The sequence below is a fragment of the Diabrotica virgifera genome, chromosome 3, assembly GCF_917563875.1.
Source record: "Diabrotica virgifera virgifera chromosome 3, PGI_DIABVI_V3a".
NCBI lineage: Eukaryota > Metazoa > Arthropoda > Insecta > Coleoptera > Chrysomelidae > Diabrotica > Diabrotica virgifera.
In genome coordinates this window covers 103,860,345-103,879,546 of record NC_065445.1, presented here as the reverse complement: position 1 = coordinate 103,879,546, position 19,202 = coordinate 103,860,345, and positions in this window count along the sequence as shown.

Below are 19,202 nucleotides of genomic sequence, written 5' to 3'. Positions count from 1 at the left end.
AGCAAACAAAAATATTATAAAAATGAACTTTGTTTTAAATTCGTATTGTTAGATTTTGTTCTACGCGCGACTGCTTACGTGACAGAAGTGAGCGCGACTGCTCCCGCGTTAAACAATTACTAAATACGACTTATTTAACAAAAACTTTTTTGTGTTAGCGTTATCATTCACTGTTCATAACAACTTACATTTCTCATCTTTATTGGTATACAGACCCATTCCAAATAAACAACTTCTTTTGTTGTTTTCTGTACAACTTACCTACAATACATTTAATAACCAGCTTTAAAAATAGTAGATGTTAAAACAATTCTTTCTTGATTTCTTATACAGTGTGTTTGCGTAGCTTGGAACCTATGGGAAATTTTTTATTACATTATATCTAAGTATATTACGACGAAAAAAGTTATTCTTCATAAAATGCTCTGCATGGTATAAAACTTAAGTTGCAATAATCAGATATTAAATTTTATTGATTTTATACGAGGTATATCAAAAAATATTAATTTCGCTCAATAGTACCTATACCACCTTTATATTTTACAATATTGAAAAATTTTATTATAAAAAGTTGTTCGCAATTAAAAACTATGTTTAAATATTTAATTATATCATTCCAATTGAAATATTGTGAAATATAAAGGTACTTAGCTCTTAGAGAGAAATTCATATTTTTCGACATACCTCGTATAAAGTTGGTAAAATATGATATATTACGATTGAATCTTCGTTTTGAGATAATGCAGAGCTTTTTATAAAGAATCTGATAAGAATTTTATAAAGAATTTTTTCGTAAAATAAAAAAATTAAAAATAACATAGTTATTATAATTGTAATAAAATGATGTTGGTTATCGTTAATTTGAGAAATATTTGGAAACATTAATTTTTTATTTACAAGGATGTAATTACATATTAAAATTAAAATCGTATATTGTTAAATATAAAAGTACTTTATCCTTGAGTTAAATTCCTATTTTTTGACTTACCTCGTATAAAATTGATAAGCTTTGATATCTGATGGTTTATCTGGCTTATTTTGTATCTCAAATTTAAGACCATTCAGAGCATTTCATGAAGAATAACTTTTTTCGTAAAATTGATAATAAAAATGTTTCCCATATGGTTCGAAGCCACGCAGACATACTGTATAAGTGCTAAAAAAAATTTATTTTGAATTTTCAAATTGTAATGTCTGATAGAGCCGTAACTACCATTGGGACAACCAAGGCAGTGCCTCGGGGCCCCCGGCGAAGGGGGCCACGCGATTAAAAACCTACATTATAGCCGAAGAATGTAAGTAACATTATATGTAGTATATTTTTAATGAAAACAGAAAAGATGTTATATTGATGGTAAATATTTAGCTTAAAATAATGTGATTTCAATTTTTTTTATGTTGGTCAACTAAAATAGCAATATGTAGAAAGTTCAGTCATGGAGTACATTAAAATGCGTTTTCAAGTGGTTAAATATCGATTTTCCCGGACTCCTTCTGCTGAGTGATTAATCCCAGACCCCCTGTAGGGGGCCTCTAGATCACGTTTTCCCCGGGGCCCCCAACATCGTACTTATGGCCCTGATTTAATGACATATTCGAATTCACCAAAATCAAAAAGCAAATAGAAACATTTTTGAACAAAGTAAAATGATGAATTCACCGATATCTTTTAAAATTATTTAATATAAAACAGTTTTATTGTTTAAAGAATTAATAAACAATTAGAGGCATCTGTGAGTAGAACTTTTCACTTTAAAATAAGATATATAAACTAACAAAAAATGTTTTAGAAAAATATAAGCTTGTTTGATTTTTTCCGAAACCGAAACAATGCAAGTTTTTCTACAATGACTTCACTAAAGCGTAAGTGTTATAATTTCCTTATCTTACCGTTTATCTGTTGAGAGATTGTCCAATGATTACACAAGAAAAGTCGTCAATAATTGTTAAATAAATGCGTACCAAACTGATGCAACTATATCCATAAAACAACACACACATATAAATAACATTAAATGCAAACAACCAATATGAAATAACTGGCGATAATATTGTATCGAAATACTAAAAGTAGGTAAAGAACAGAGAGAAAGAAAACCCATTTTTAGATTTAAAAATATTGTTCCTAAATTCGGCAAATTGCAATTCTAATATCTTTCAATAGTCACGTACAAAGCATTATATAGTTTATTGTCACTGCCATAAAATTTCGGTAGGCCGGAAGGGATTAAGTTTCTAGATATTATGAGATGATTCACTGACTTGGCAAATACGTCTAGTTAGAAATTTTTACGTTTTTAAATTTAAACAGACAACGTAAAAATAATATAACAATAACAGATTTTTACATAATATTAGATGCCATGATGGGGCCCTTAAGCGATTGGGCCCCCCCGCAAGCTTCATGCTGCGGGGCCCTCTGTTACGCCCCTGACAGCTTCTTTCAATGACATGTATCACTTTGGTCTTAGTTTATAAATTAAAAAATACAGATATAATACCTACTGAATGACCAACTTATGACAAACAGCTCCCTCCTCAACTTATTCAGTTAAAGACTATTAATAGGTCTGGATCCCGCATAAGAAAAAAAAGTTTATTAATAGCAAGCTGAACATTTGTTAATAGCTTAACGTTGTCTAGTCGGACAAACTTTGATATATGGGAACACTGGAACAGGGGAAGTTTTAATGGTAGAACAGGTTAAAAATTTGGAATGTCAGACTACGAAAACGTCCGATGTATTTTGTCGGACAGAACTTCCAATTGATTTGTTGCCCTTTCATTAAACTCTTATGCAAAAGTCAGACTGGTGTTTATCACCAACTGGGCATTTTAATGAGTGGAACACGAAGAACATGTCAAATGACAGAAATCATGTTGGTTAGTAATAGCAGTAGCAGTCTGATTTTTGCATGAGAGTTTAATGAAAGGGTAACAAATCAATTGGAAATTCTGTCGGACAAAATACATCTGACTTTTTCGTAGTCTACCGTTCCAAATTTTTAACCTGTTCCACAATTAAAACTACCCCTCTTCCAGTGTTCCAATAAATCAAAGTTTGTCCGACTAGACACCCTTAAACTATTAACAAATTTTCAGCTTGCTATTAATCAACTTTTTTTAGTAGATCCAGATCTATAATAGTCTAAGAGCTAGTGAACCCTCCGACTAACGGTCGTCCTGTAAGGCTAGAAATTTTTCTAGTGATAATTCATAGAACACCAAGGCTAAAAACCATGACCTGGCAGGCCTCAGCGGTGCACGTGTATCTACCAGGTGAATCGAAAAGTGCAAATTTAGGGGGTAAAATAAACTTTCTCCTGTAAGGTTTAAATTTAAGTATGTGTTTGAGTAAGTCATTTAGAAGAAATGTGTACAATGACAGGCGATTCTGAAGAGCATAAGACCTTGCCAGGCGAGGGGAAAGTTTAGGGGTGTTTCCTAAAATTATTCTTTTTGCATCGAACAATTTTTTTTTAGGTTTTTTGAATCATTCCAAACAGAAAACGTCTTTAGTGCTTTTAGTACTAAATCGGACATTTATCTAAAAATTTCAATGTTGCCAAGGTACATAGATATTCTTTAAACATTGATTGATGAAATCCCGAAGAGTTATTCATGCCTATTCTGTAACTCATTTCGATGATAGAAGTCAGTAAAATCGAATAGAAGTGACCAAGTCGAATAGAAATAGTCCAAATCCGTATTCCATAACTACTTCGGAATCTCTACAATCGTAATGTGAATAAAAATCACTTCGACAGCATTTACCCTGTCGAGATGAGATTTCGATTATCGGAATTGTGGTTGACGCAAGCGCATTTTGTTTTGTTTTGACGTTTATATTTTATATATAAAAATAATTAATTACATACTACTTATTTATAATTATTTATAGTATTTGTACCTTTTTTAGCTGCTTAATTTTTAGTCTGTGGTGTTATTTGTTTAGAGAACTATATATATTTCATTTAGACATGTTGTACGAGTATGAATAATTGGACCTAACCTTATTTATTTGCAACTTGGCGTCTGACTGAATGTTTCCCATTCACATTGTTGCCATATTTTGTTCGCATATTTCTTGTACAATTGCAATCAATGGTATAATGCACAAGAATAGCATGACTTCTTATGCGTTAATTGATAAATAAATATTATACCAGTATACTTGTATATTTATCAGTCAACGCTCATAGTCTGAACAAATTATAGAAAAGATGCCATTTTTGGGAAAAGCTGTTTAGCAGTTATTTCAACTGGAATCGAATCTTAAAGATTGCATATTATTAGTAATATCAATTTTAAATAATTTATTAATAATAATGAATTAATAACATCAATTTAAATATCTTTGATTTAAAAGCATTTATACTTCTTATCTTCACTTATCTTTTTTATTTATCAGTTTATCTTCTTTTTTATATCAATTTTAATTAACTTTAATTTAAAACCATTTATTTTCTTTTGAGCTTTTTGCATCCAGTATTTACACGAATATTTTATTTACTTCTCAAAACTTTGAGGATAGTATGAAGAAAGTATGAAAACATTGAGGAAATGGCAACGGTGTCATATTTCAAGTAACAAAATAGGTCACAGAACACAATTTCGCTGGTTACTGCGCGGTTGCCACCTCCTCAGAACCGCGTGAAATAGAAGTCATAGATTTCGATTACGATATGAGTTACAGAATACCGATCCAAACACAAAAATGACGCGATAGATATCAAACATTCCGATTTTGGGTAATTACGATTCGACTTGGTCATTTCTATTCGATTTGTTAAAAGTTACAGAATAGGGCTGATTTGCAATAAAATATCGAAAACCCCTTTGTTTTTTTAATTGCTAATCAAGCGGGCGCGTCACTGTAGTATAAGTAAGGACGTTTGAGTTTGCAAAAATTCATTATCTCGAGAATGGGCAAATTTTAAGAGAAATCCTCAGACGGGTCGATTTTTATTTTTGAATTAGGACTTTTTGGCATATATATAATACTAGTGACGTCATCCATCTGGACGTGATGACGTAATCGATGATTTTTTAAATAAGAATAGGGGTTGTGTGATAGCTCATTTGAAAGGTTATTTAATTCTCTATTTAGAAATATAAACATTAACATAATTATTTATACAGGGTGTACAAAAAAATGTTTCTTTTATTTGTCAAATTTAGTCAAAGTTAATTTAATAAAAAAAAATTTTTGTACACCCTGTATAAATAATTATGTCAATGTTTATATTAGTGAATAGAGAATTAAATAACCTTTCAAATGAGCTATCACACAACCCCTACTATTATTTAAAAAAATAATCGATTACTTCATCACGCTCAGATGGATGACGTCACTAGTATTATATATATGCCAAAAAGTCCTAATTTAATCGACCTGTCTGAGGATTTCTTTTGAAATTTGCCCATTCTCTAGATAATGAATTTATGCCAACTTAAACGTCCTCACTTATACTACAGTGACGCGCCCGCTTGATTAGCAATTAAAAAACAAAGGCGTTTCCGATATTGTATTGCAAAATACTCTTTGGGATTTCATCAATCAATGTTTAAAGAATATCTACCTACCTTGGCAACTTTGAAATTTTTAGATAAATGTCCGATTTAGGGTTAAAAATGGCCGATTTCGCAATTTTCAAAATTTTCAATCGCTTATATAACAAAAACTATTATCTTAAGAGAAAAATCACTAAAGACCTTTTCTGTTTGGAATGATTCAAAAAACTTTAAAAAATTTGTTCGATGCAAAAAGAATAATTTTAGGAAAAACCCCTAATCTTTTCCCTCGCCTGGCAAGGTCTTATGCTCTTCAGAATCGCCTGTCATTGTACACATTTCTTCTAAATGACTTACTCAAACACATACTTAAATTTAAACCTTACAGGAGAAAGTTTATTTTACCCCCTAAATTTGCACTTTTCGATTCACCTGGTAGATACACGTGCACCGCTGAGGCCTGCCAGGTCATGGTCTTTAGCCTTGGTGTGCTATGAATTATCACTAGAAAAATTTCTAGCCTTACAGGACGACCGTTAGTCGGAGGGTTCACTAGCTCTTAGACTATAAGTAGTAGTGGCATTCATTTGTAATAAATTTTGTGAAAGTATTAAAAACAAAACTTTCAGTATACTTATTATTGTTAGAATTTATATCCCAAACAAAAAATCATGTTAAACCAACAAATTCCGATCTACATAATATGTAACTTTTGATATATTATATCAAAAGTTTTGGATCTCGTAATCACTTCGTTGCAGAAAACTAGTATTTTCCTTTCTTGTAACTGCTGGACTTCCTTATTTTCCTGTAAGAAAACTCATGTAGTTCGAAGCGTATAGAATGTACAATGCACCAGCACTACCTTTGTATGTGAGTTTGGAAAGTTGTCGAAACTTTATTATCTGTGAGATAATTCGTAAATTAAGTTTCGCACTGCTGGTCAGAAGAAAATCCAAACCGACTTAGTTCACTTTAAACTCCCTTTCGCTCCCTTTTGGCCCTTTTCGAGATTACGGATGAAGTTGTGGACAATTCTGGCGGAACAAATGAACAACTTGTGTAATATTAAAGTTTGAAAGTTTTTATTTGATGACTAGTGAAATAGCTATTTGTATAACAAGGGAGGAAAGTGCTACTTTTCCTCCCGAGAATGAAGTTTACTGCCCGACGCGTAGCGGAGGGCAGTAATCATTCAAGGGAGGAAAAGGCACTTTACTCCCATGTTATACATATGGTTTTTCCACCTTCCTCAAATTAATAACAAGTCATTTTTCATTTTTACTTAATTTATTTATGTAACTAACCAACAAAATTTATTAAAATTAAAACTAACAAGTAGGTACAATATAACTGTCAACTGTCAAATATAAGTCAAATTATTAATGTAAACATTGTTAAATCAAAATAACAATTTACTGTTTTTTACCATTCTGCAAAATACTGGGTGTTTTATAAATAAACGTTAAAATGTATAGATACTTACGTAATAGAAAATAGATATTGTACAGGGCGTCAATAAGTTATATTTCATGAATGACGTCACTTTTACTTTTCCTCCCTAGGGAGGAAAAATATTTTCCTCCCTAGGGAGGAAAAGTACAACTTTGCTCCCTACAATCAGGTCCGGAAAAGTATACTTTCGGTAGAGGTAGGTGGAAAACTTTTTTATCGTTGGGTACATAAAGGAATAACATAAATTTATATATATTTTTCCGCAAACAAAACAAAAGATTAGTTTCTTGATTAGCTTGTTACAATTAGTCATTGTATGTAGAGAACATAGTAGTTAAACTACTAACTGATATACAGAGTGAGTTTTAAGTACATAATATACAGGGTGTCCCGAAAAGATTGGTCATAAATTATACCACACATTCTGCGGTCAAAAATAGTTCGATTGAACCTAACTTACCTTAGTACAAATGTGCCCATAAAAAAAGTTACAGCCCTTTGAAGTTACAAAATGAAAATCGATTTTTTTCAATATATCGAAAACTATTAGAGATTTTTTATTGAAAATTGACATGTATCATTCTTATGGCAGTAACATCTTAAAACAAAATTATAGTGAAGTTTGTCCACCCCATAAAAATTTTATGGGGGTTTTGTTCCCTTAAACCCCCCCATACTTTTGTATACGTTCCAATTAATTCATTATTGTGGTATCATTAGTTAAACACAACGTTTTTAAAACTTTTTTGACTGTTAGTATTTTTTCAATAAGCCAGTTTTTATCGAGATGCGGCTTCTTTTTTAATATATTTACATAAAAATTTTATGGGGGTTTTGTTCCTTTAAACCCCCCAAATGTTTGTGTACGTTCCAATTACACTATTATTGTGGTACCATTAGTTAAACACAGTGTTTTTAAAACTTTTTTGACTCTTAGTCTTTTTTTGAGAAATCACCTTTTATCGAGATATGGCTTCTTTTTCAAAATATACCTAAAAATGTAAATTATAAATACATTTTCAGATTATTAACAGGTCTCTATATAACAATCGTATTATATAATAATCGTATAATAAATAATAATCGTATTTAACCATATACAAATATATGGTGGATTCGACAAATATTCAAAATAGGTCGATAAACACTGACTTATCAAAAAAGTACTAAGAGGCAAAAAAGTTTTAAAAACATTTTGTTTAACTAATGGTGTCACAATATTAATTTAATTGGAACGTACACAAAAGTTTGGGGGGGTTTAAAGGAACAAAACCCCCCTTAAAATTTTTATGGGGTGCACAAATTTTACTTTAATTTTTTTTTAAGATTTTGCTGCCATAATAATGCCACATGTCCATTTTCAATGAAAAATCTCGAAGGGTTTTCGATATATGAAAAAAAATCGATTTTCATTTTGTAACTTCAAAGGGCTGTAACTTTTTTTGTGTGCACTATTGTATATAGGTAAGTGAGGTTCAATCAACATATTTTTGACCCCAGAATCTGTGGCATAATTTATGACCATCCTTTTCGGGACACCCTGTATAACGCCGTATCTCGGAAACTGCTTTCGCGATTATTATAGATTTTGGTGTGTAACTTGTGATGCGGCCCATAATACGGTGGTATTTACATTGTTGTCAGATCTACCGTTTTTCTGGAAATCTAACAAACTTATTATTGTTTATATTGTTATATTGTTAAACTGATTATTATTTCAAATGGACCGACCGGTCCAATTTATGTATACATATATTTTTTACCATTTGAAGTTTTTAAGAAACACTGATATTTTTCACATAATGTCCCCTGTACTTAATGCCATGATTTCGGAGTTATTGCTACATTGACATTATGTTCGCCGAAGTTAAAATAATACATTAGAGACTGTGACTGTTAAGGCGGATATACATATGCGCTCTGCTCGGTGTGCGAGCCGCTCGCGCGCAGCGTATTCGTCAGATTAGTACGTGTTTTCAAGTGACGCACAAACGGCACGCACACGGCGCACCACGATCTAAATTCTGTCGGTTTTTCAACAAACGCTTTGATGGTTCGCAGTACGTATTTGGACGGGTTTGCGAGTGGTTTGTTGGTTTTGGCGCGTCTGAGTTGAATATTTGTTATGCTGGCCACTCACTTACGGATAACGAAGAGGATATGGCATGCAGGCCAAGACTGAAGGCCGTTATCGAAAACCGACACACACTAGAATCAGTTCGTTATCTGACGACCTTTTTCTTCAGGTAAAGATCTGTAGGGAATCGTAACTCTTGCCACACACAGTGCAATTATCGACGAGAAAGCATGTCCCTCTCATGAAAAAAAGCGTGTGCGTTAATAATTGTGCTAGAAAGCCGGAAGAAAAAGAAAAGGGAGTACTGGGTTAAAGATTGGCTCATGAAAAGAAACAGGTTATTTTTATCTCACATGGCATTTATGGCAGAATTAAAACTTTCCTGTACGGAAGATTATAAAAGATATTTAAAAATGGATGAAACATGTTTTAAAAAGCTATTAAAACTAGTGACACCTTTAACAAAGAAACAAAACACTAGAATGAGAAGTGCCATTAGTGCGGAAGAGAGACTAACTGCAACATTAAGGTTTTTACCTTTCTCTCTTAAATCCCGATTCGCGTAACATTTATCTTTAACCTTCCATAGGCAAGGATGTGATTGATAAATATCAATAAATTGACGTAAAAACTCAGGATTCTTTGCGTTCTTGTTTGCCATTTTCTCTTTAAAAAATCCGATTTGCCGATCGATGCCAGTTAAGTTAACGATCTGCAGTCCAGATGTCACACACTTGCAGTTTTGTGAAGCGATCGCGTCAAGGTCTGAATGACAACTGCGTGTGGGTGGTAGTTTTGACCTTCGGTTAAGGGCTTGTCAGGCGCCAGGCCTCTTCGTTATCCGTAAGTGAGTGGCCAGCATTTGTAATGGAATGGTCCGAACTGTCGGAAGGAAATATCTAACTTATTGATGTTTACCGTGGAAAATCATTATTGTGGGATCCTCAATAAAGAACTATTTAATTTAAAGAAACAACTTAAATCCGATCTGAACGGAAATAGAAGCTGAAATAAAAAATATACATGCGGACCAATGTAAAACAGGTTAGTTCATTGTTGTACTAAAAATAACATGTATTAAAAATAAGATTTACTATTTTATTTGGGCATAAGCCACTATTCGAGTTTGAAATCAAGTTTACTTGACCTTTCGACTTTCACTTCGGAAATAGTTATCAATATAAAAAAAAAAACATTCATAAGCAGATATATGTTATGTGTCACCGGAAAGCGAAATAGGTAACGCACAACTTGGAGAACCTATAGTTTTCTAACTTCATGTCTGGTGAAGCAACGCAGTTGAAACAAGCAGATATATTATAATTGTGTCACCGGAAAGCGAAAAAGGTAAGGCACAACTTGGAAGAGCCTATAGTTTCCTAACTTCGCTTCTGGTGAAGCAACGGAGTTGGAACAAGCAGATATATTATAATTGGGTCACCGGAAAACGAAAAAGGTAACGCACAACTTGGAAGAGCCTATAGTTTCCTAACTTCGCATCTGGTGAAGCAACGGAGTTGAAACAAGCAGATATATTATAATTGGGTCACCGGAAAACGAAAAAGGTAAAGCACAACTTGGAAGAGCCTATAGTTTCCTAACTTCGCTTCTGGTGAAGCAAAGGAGTTGGAACAAGCAGATATATTATAATTGGGTCACCGGAAAACGAAAAAGGTAACGCACAACTTGGAAGAGCTTATAGTTTTCTAACTTCGCTTTTGGTGAAGCAACGGAGTTGAAACAAGCAGATATATTATAATTGGGTCACCGGAAAGCCAAAAAGGTAACGCACAACTTGGAAGAGCCTATAGTTTTCTAACTCCGCCTCTGGTGAAGCAACTGAGTTGGAACAAGCAGATATATTATAATTGGGTCATCGGAAAGCGAAAAAGTTAACACAGGGCTTGGAAGAACCTATAGTTTTCTAATTTCGTTTCTGGTGAAGCTACGCAGTTGAAACAAGCAGATACATTACAATTGTTTCACCAGAAAACGAAAAAGGTAACGCACAACTTGGAAGAACCTATAGTTCTCTAATTTTGTTTCTGGTTGTAGGAACAAACAGATATACGAGTATAATGGTAGGGGAGCAAAGTATGCTAAATGTGCAGTCACTCGAGCGCTTTGGGGACCTATTTGGCTGTGATTATTAGGTCCTAAAACCAAAAAAAGTTAAGTAAAATTTTCCATTTTAGTGGGGACTTCCCATTTTTTAATTTAATTTTCCATTTCCTACAATCTTTTTTCCGATTACAGCACCATCTATCCATAATTAGAAAAAATGTTTCGAATAAAAGTTGTTTATTTTTATACAAACGATCCAAATCTGCAATAAGAAATGGGGGCTACCACTTAAGATTTTAAAGTAACCCCCCACCTCACCTCTGTGGGGGGTCGTGTTTGGAACCATTCGATAGATTTTTCAAAAATATTGATAAAGTGTATTTTGCAGTTTTTCGATATAATGTTTATTTTGCGAAATATCGCGGAATTTGTATTTAAAATTTTAAATTTACCCCCCCCCCTCTCCGTGGGGGTCATGTTTGGTATTTTTCGATAGATTTTTGAAAAACATTGAACACGTAGTTTTTAGTTTTTCAATCTGACGTTCATTTCGCAAAATATTCGCTTTTTTTTGTGAAACTTTTTGACTCACCCATTTCCGTACGCCCCGCTCAAATCGTCATATTTTTGAAATATAGACTCGTTTGCATGTACTTAACTTACCTAATCTTAATCTGACAATTTCGAGTATTTTTAAGGATAGATTTTTTTTCTAGCCCCCCTGAACGAACCCCCCCTGTGTTAAGAGCCAATAGATGGTGGAGGTACATCTGCAGGGTACAACGTTTCTCCCCATATGATAATCTGACGCGCTTGAGTAACTGCAAAAATCCCCGCTTGGGCTCCCCTACCATTATAATTGTGTCGCCGGGAAGCGAAAAATGTAGTTCCCGAAATGTTCGCAAACTGTGGCTTATTCCACATAAAATAGTAAATTGCATAAGATGACAAGAAAATAGTTTCAGAATAATACCAAAATAAGATGTAGTAGAAGTACAGAACAGAGACATGATTATCTACAATTACTAAACGTTCGTAAGTTTCCTCTGGTTCGTCAAAATGAAAAATTTTAACGAACAATAACCGCGCCACGAACGCGCGGCGCTCACACGGCGCGGAGTTCGCGGCGCAGATATCTGTCTCCGCCTTTAGAATAACAACTTTGACGTTTAAATACAAAAGCACATTCGATTAGTATTGTAGCAGTGGCGTACTGATAGATCAGCGGGCCCTGGTTCCAGTTTGGATGCGGGCCCGCTCGTCCAATAAAAACACACATTGTATATCAAAGTTTTTAATAAACATTAAATATAAATCAGCATATATCATAAAATATATATCATATACACATTTATACAAATTCAAACTAATTTATAGTCAGTCCATTTACTCAGAACTTTTGCTGTAATTTAAAAAAAAACCGCTTGGATCGACATGAAATTTGGCGTACACATTATTTGGCTAACATGTCAAAGAAAAAAAGTGATATTGTGTCGATGGGTACCTTTGCCCTGGCGGTGAGTTTCACCTCTTCTCAGGGGTGAAAAACATACATTTAAGATAAGTCCGGAATTGAATAAACTGACTAATAATTCTAAGCAACTTTAGTTCTACAGTGTCTTTTCACTATAAGTCAATACTTTTGAGTTATTTGCGGATGAATATGGTTATTTTTCAACAAAAAAACACGTTTTTGGACTGTTTTTCTCAAATAACTCAAAAAGTAAATATTTTATCAAAAAAAATTTTCTTAGTAGAAATATAGCTTATACCAAAGACAAATATGGTGTATATACGAAGTGTGTAGACCCAGTAGGAGCAGAGTTGTAGGTAATAAAAAGTAGGTTCTTATTTGACAAATTTCAAATCGAATATTTCAACTTGAAATAACCAAAAAATTAAACACTTTTAGGGAAAAACTCATCGCAACTTTCTTGAAGTGTCTAAAAAAGCTTTATTTTTGTTTTTTTTTATGAAAGTTTCTAGCATCAAAATTAAGTATGTAGCGCTCAAAATAAATCTGGTCTCTTGTAAGTTATTGGTGATACCAAAAATCTCAAGTAGTAAAAAATAATACTTTTTAAATAATTATATTATAGGTTTTGCTATTGTATTTTGGACTTTTAATTTTCCTGAAGACAAAACTTGGTTAAGATATGGCTGTTCAATACTTGCATACACTCGTGATAAATGACTCCTTTAAGCCCATTTAACTGCAGCCTTTTCAAAAATAAGCTCTTTAAACCAATGAATCTTACAGATGTTGTAAACAATAAAAAGTAAAGTAATTTCTGATGCGGTAACGATTATTTTAATTTTGGATGCTAATAATTGGGAGTGATTTTCACGATTTTTTTACCAACAAAAAAAAATGGACCAACATTCCTTCGATCGTAACTTACTTACTTTTGATGTTAGAAACTTTAAAAAACAAAAATAAAGCATTTTTTTAAATACTTTAAAAAAATTGAGTTTTCCCCGAAAAGTGCTTGATTTTTTGGTTATTTCACGTTGAAATATTCGATTTGGAATTTGACTGGTAAGAACTCACGTTTCATTAACTACAGCTGTGCTTCTACTGGGTCTAGTGACCTTATGCATACACCATTTTTTTCACTTTTTTATAAGATATATTTTTGCTTATAATATTTGTCTTATAAAATACTTACTTTTTGAGTTATTTGCGAAAAACCGCCTGCAACGTGGTTTTTTGTTGAAAAGTAAACATTTTCACTCGCAAATAACACGAAAATATTGACTTGAAAACGGTATTGACGTGAAAAAACGGTATAGAAAAAAAGTTGCTTAGAATTAGTTGATTCATCCAGTTCCGGACTTACCCAGTCCCTGTGTTTCTTAATAAATATTGTTTTTAATTTTTTTTATTTTGATATTGGTAGGTAGGTATTCTTCGTTTTTATTTATAAGTACCTACACAAAAATTAAAATTTATTAAGCAGTTAGATTTCCTAGTGTGTACTGTGTACTTCATCAACTAGCCTATATTTGTCCACTGCTGAACGTAGGCCTCCCGTAAAAATTTCTACCTATTTCTATCTTGAGCTTCTTGCATCCAATTTGTGGTGATGCGCTTGATATCATCCATCCATCTAGTCGGTGGTCGTCCTCTGCTTCGATATGCCTCCTGCCTTGGTCGCCATTCCAGAATCTTTTTGGTCCATCTGTCATCCGTCAGTCTGGCAACATGTCCTGCCCAAGCCCATTTAGCCATGGCTATTCTTTCAACTGCCTCTGTGACTCCTGTTCTTCTTCTTATTTCTAGGTTTGGTACTTTATCTCTGATGGTAATACCTAACATTGATCTTTCCATAGCGCGTTGTGTAACTCTTATTTTATTTATTGTTCTTTTTGTCAGAGTTAGTGTTTCTGCACCATATGTAAGAACCGGCAAAACACACTGGTCAAAAACCTTTCTTTTTAAACAAACTGGAATATTAGACTTGAAAATGTTATTTAATCTACCGAAGGCAGCCCATGTGAGACCTATCCTTCTTTGTATTTCAGTTGTCTGGTTATCTCGGCCTAAGCGAATCTCATGCCCTAGATATTTGTAAGCTATTACTTGGTCGATGCTATGACTCTCAATCTGAATTTTATCGCTGACTACAAGGTTGGTCATAAATTTTGTCTTTGAGGTGTTAATTTTAAGACCATATTGTTTTTGAAACTTTATAGAGCGTGTGCAGCATTTTTGTAGCTTTATCAACTCTATCAGATATTAAAACGATGTCATCGTCAAATCTTAGGTGGTTCAGATCCTCCCCGTTTATATTGATTCCCATATTATCCTCTCCTTTCATTTGCTTGAACATATATTCAAGAACAGCTGTAAACAATTTCGGGGAGATAGTATCACCCTGTCTAATTCCACGTTCTATTTTAAATTTCTTGGTATCTTCATAAAGTCGAACACAAGCTGTACCAGTTTCGTAGATACTTTTAATCAAGGCGATATATCGGTAGTCAATGCGGCAGTCCGCCAATGCTCGAAGCATTTTATGATGATCTATAGTATCAAACGCCTTTTCATAATCCACGAATATAAGAAAGATAGGCTTGTTATACTCTGTGCACTTTTCTATTAGCGTTTTTATAACTTGTAGATGATCGTTTGTTCCGTATCTGGAGCGGAACCCAGCCTGTTCACAAGGTTGGTAACTATCCAATTTGTTCACAAGCCGTTTTGTTATTATCTTCATGAATAGTTTGTATGTATGGAAGAGCAAACTAATAGGTCTGTAGTTCTTCAGATCTGAAATGTCACCTTTTTTATGCATTATGGTTATTATTGCATTATGTCACTGAGAAGGGGTTACGCCTCTTGTCAAACAAACATTGAACATCTTTTTCAACACATTTATTAACGTTTCTCCTCCTTCTTTGATGTGTTCAATGACTATCCCATCTTCTCCAGGTGATTTATTGTTTTTCATCTCCGAGAGAGCTGATTTTATTTCCTCTGTTGTGATATCTGGGATGTCTTCTGAGCCTACATTTTGAACTTTTGGTATTTGACTTTGATCAGGATCTGGAAGTTCTTCTCGCTTATACAATTCTGAGTAAAAATCTTGAGCAATTTTTAAAATATGTTCCTTATTTGTTGTTATTTCTCCTTTTTTATTTACAAGTTTACAAATATCTTTCGATCCTTCAGTCATTTGGCGGCGCAGTACCTTTAAACTCTTATTTTTATCAATGGCTTGAATTATGTGTTCAGTGTTCAGTGTAGTTCAGTGTAGCACTGTGTACTTGTGTAGTTCAAAATGTCCATATCAAGTTAGAAATAAAAGAAGCAAAAAGGGCGCTGCCCGGCCCCTGGTTCCACGGAACCCGCGGAACCATGCTCAGTACGCCACTGTATTGTAGGTATTTGTTTAAACTCACAATGGATCATATCTCTGAACAAGACCGAATTGAGATTTTAATGATATTAGGGTATGGTAATATGAGTAGAAGTCATTAAGAAATGTGTAAGAGCCTTAATAATTTATATCCTAACCGATATCCCATAACAAGATCTACTGTCAGCAAGTTAGTAAAAAAGTTTAACTAAACTGGATCAGTAAATGATTTATCCAAATTAGGGAGCAGAAAAACTGCATCAACTACTGCAAACAAGCCTTGCAGTTTTGTTCCCACATACACAAACCATATAGGTCTGGATCCCGCGTATGAAAAAAAGTTGATTAGTAGCAAGCTGAAAATTTGTTAATAGCTTAAGGGTGTCTAGTCGGACAAATTTTGATATATGGGACCACTGGAACAGGGGAAGTTTTAATTGTGGAACAGGTTAAAAATTTGGAACGGTCAGACCACGAAAAGGGCACATGTATTTTGTCCGACAGAACAGACTTAAACTCTCCGAACAGAGATTAAGCTCTCATGCAAAAACCAGACTGCTATTTATCACCAAGTGGGCGTTTTAATGAGTGGAACATGTAGAATATGTCAAATGACAGGAATTGTGACAGGTGATAAATAATAGCAGTCTGATTTTTGCATGAGAGTTTAATCTCTGTTTGGAGAGTTTAAGTCTGTTCTCTCGGACAAAATAAATGTGCCGTTTTCGTGGTCTGACCGTTCCAAATTTTTAACTTGTTCCACAATTAAAACTGCCCCTGTTACAGTGTTCCCATATATCAAAGTTTATCCGACTAGACACCCTTAAGCTATTAACAAATTTTCAGCTTGCAATTAAATCAACTTTTTTTCATACGCGGGATCCAGACCTGATACATGTTTGTGTTCTGTTAAAAGATAAATATTCAGGGACTTGACAATTTTGCAAACATCAGTAATGAAAATTCCATCCATACAAATCAAATTAGTTCAGTTAGAAAATTTCGACAGACGTAAAGAGTTTGCAAACCCAATGATGGCAAAATATTGCAATCAAAGTTATCAATTTTTTTTAGATAATGTTATGGTTTGCGATGAGAGCACTTTTTTAATTAATGGTATATCGGCATAATTTTATATACTGGTCACGTAACAATCCTCCCTTGATGCGTGAATGCCACACACAGTATCCAGAAAAGCTTAATGTATAGGCTGGAATAATAACAATACAGGCGACAATAGCTATTTGTATAACAAGGTAGCAAAGTGCTACTTTTTCTCCCGAGAATGAAGTTTCATTCAAGGGAGGAAGAGCCACTTTACTCCCATGTTGTACATATAATTTTTCCGCCACCCTTAAATAACCAGTTATTTTTTTATTTTTGAATAATTTATTTATATAAATAACAAATTATTAGAGAACTAAAAATAACAATTAACTAGAGTACAACTGTCAAATTATATAACTGTCAAATATAAAACAAATTATTAATGTAAAAATTGTTAAAGCAAAATATTAATGTACTGTTTATTACCATTTTGAAAAATACAGGGTGTTCTATAAATGAACATTAAAATGTAAAGATAAATACTTACGTAATAGAAAATAGAATATTAGTACAGGGCGTCAATAAGTTATTTCATCGATGACATACCATGACGTCACTTTTACCTTTACTCCCTAGAGAGTAAAAGTAATTTGTCGTCCCTAGGGAGAAAAAGTATGACTTTGCTCCCTATAATGAGGCTAGGAAATGTATATGTTACGGTCAATGATGTAAATTGGACATTGACGTTAATGGCCGGGCATTGTCGTGAATGTCCATTTTCCTTGGTTATTAACGACAATGCCCGGCCATTAACGACAATAACCGTAGCTATTGGCCAATGTTGTAAAAACTTAAAGTAAAATTAGATTTTTCATCAATAATCGGTCAATAACGACAGTGCCCAGAAGCAAATGGCCAATGTTGATAAATCGATGCCTTAGAAGATAATCGGTGTGAGTCAGTAAGTGTTTAAAATGAGATACTAAGATGTGTCTGAACGTAGTTGCAGAAATATAAGTAGTTATTAAAAACAAATAAAACGTCTTTATTTATCATAATATGGGTAACATATTCATAAATACAAACAAGGAAATAATAATATTTTTCCCCAAATCGCCAGGAAATTTTGACATTCCTGTCAAAATTTCTTGAAGAAAAAGTCAGGACTTCCTTACTGTAAGGAAATGTCATTTCCTTACTGTAAGGAAATGATATTTCCGTACAGTTGTTAGTGTTCTATTTATAAGCGTCAAGTTTGACAATTCAACCTCAATACGTTTCCATAGTAACCCAAGTAATTTTATTAGGAATTTCAAAGCACCATTTATTTGGGAATAAAATTATCGCGTTTTTTTTTAAATCAATCAATATCTGTCGAATTTTAAACGATTTGCGGAAAAATAGTATGTTTACCTCGTAGGAAAAGCCACATTCCTGGACTCTGTGTTGCTAAGTCTCGGCTTGCGCCTCGACTTAGCAATCTTCACAGTCGTCCAGGAATGTTAAGCTTTTCCTACCCGGTAAACAATGTACTATTTATATACAGTGTGGTGCAAATGAAAGGAATAATTCGTCACAGTTTATTGTATTCGTCACAGTTTAAAAATGATTTATTGTCATCACGTTTTGACTCGACTATTAGGTTTAAGTATATAATTATTAAAACGAGTGCGCACATCGTTGATATCCATGATAACACTTATTAAATAAATTTACGAATAATTTCAACACGAAAACAATACACAATACACACACATGCAGTAAACAATAGTAAAACTACACATAACCTATCTTTTATTCAAAATATCAACATTGACCGATTAACAGCCGGCATTGTCGACATTGGCCGGGCAATGATAGAAATGTTATCAAGAATTTAAAATTATCATCAATGTCCAGTTTCTATGGACAATAACGTTAATGGCCGGCCATTGTCGACAATGACCAATTCAACCGGCCATGGTCGTTATTGGCCGGCCATTAACGTTATTGGCCGGATTTACGTCATTGTCCGTAACATATACTTTGGATAGAGGTAAATGGAAAAATCTTTTTTTTTTTATTGAGGGAAACTTAAATGGTCCGGCGAATTTAGATTTATTGAAAATAGTATATTGTACAACAAGTGAGAAAAGGACATATTTCTCACGCGCGCAGAAATTTGTTATCGCCAACTGGGCATT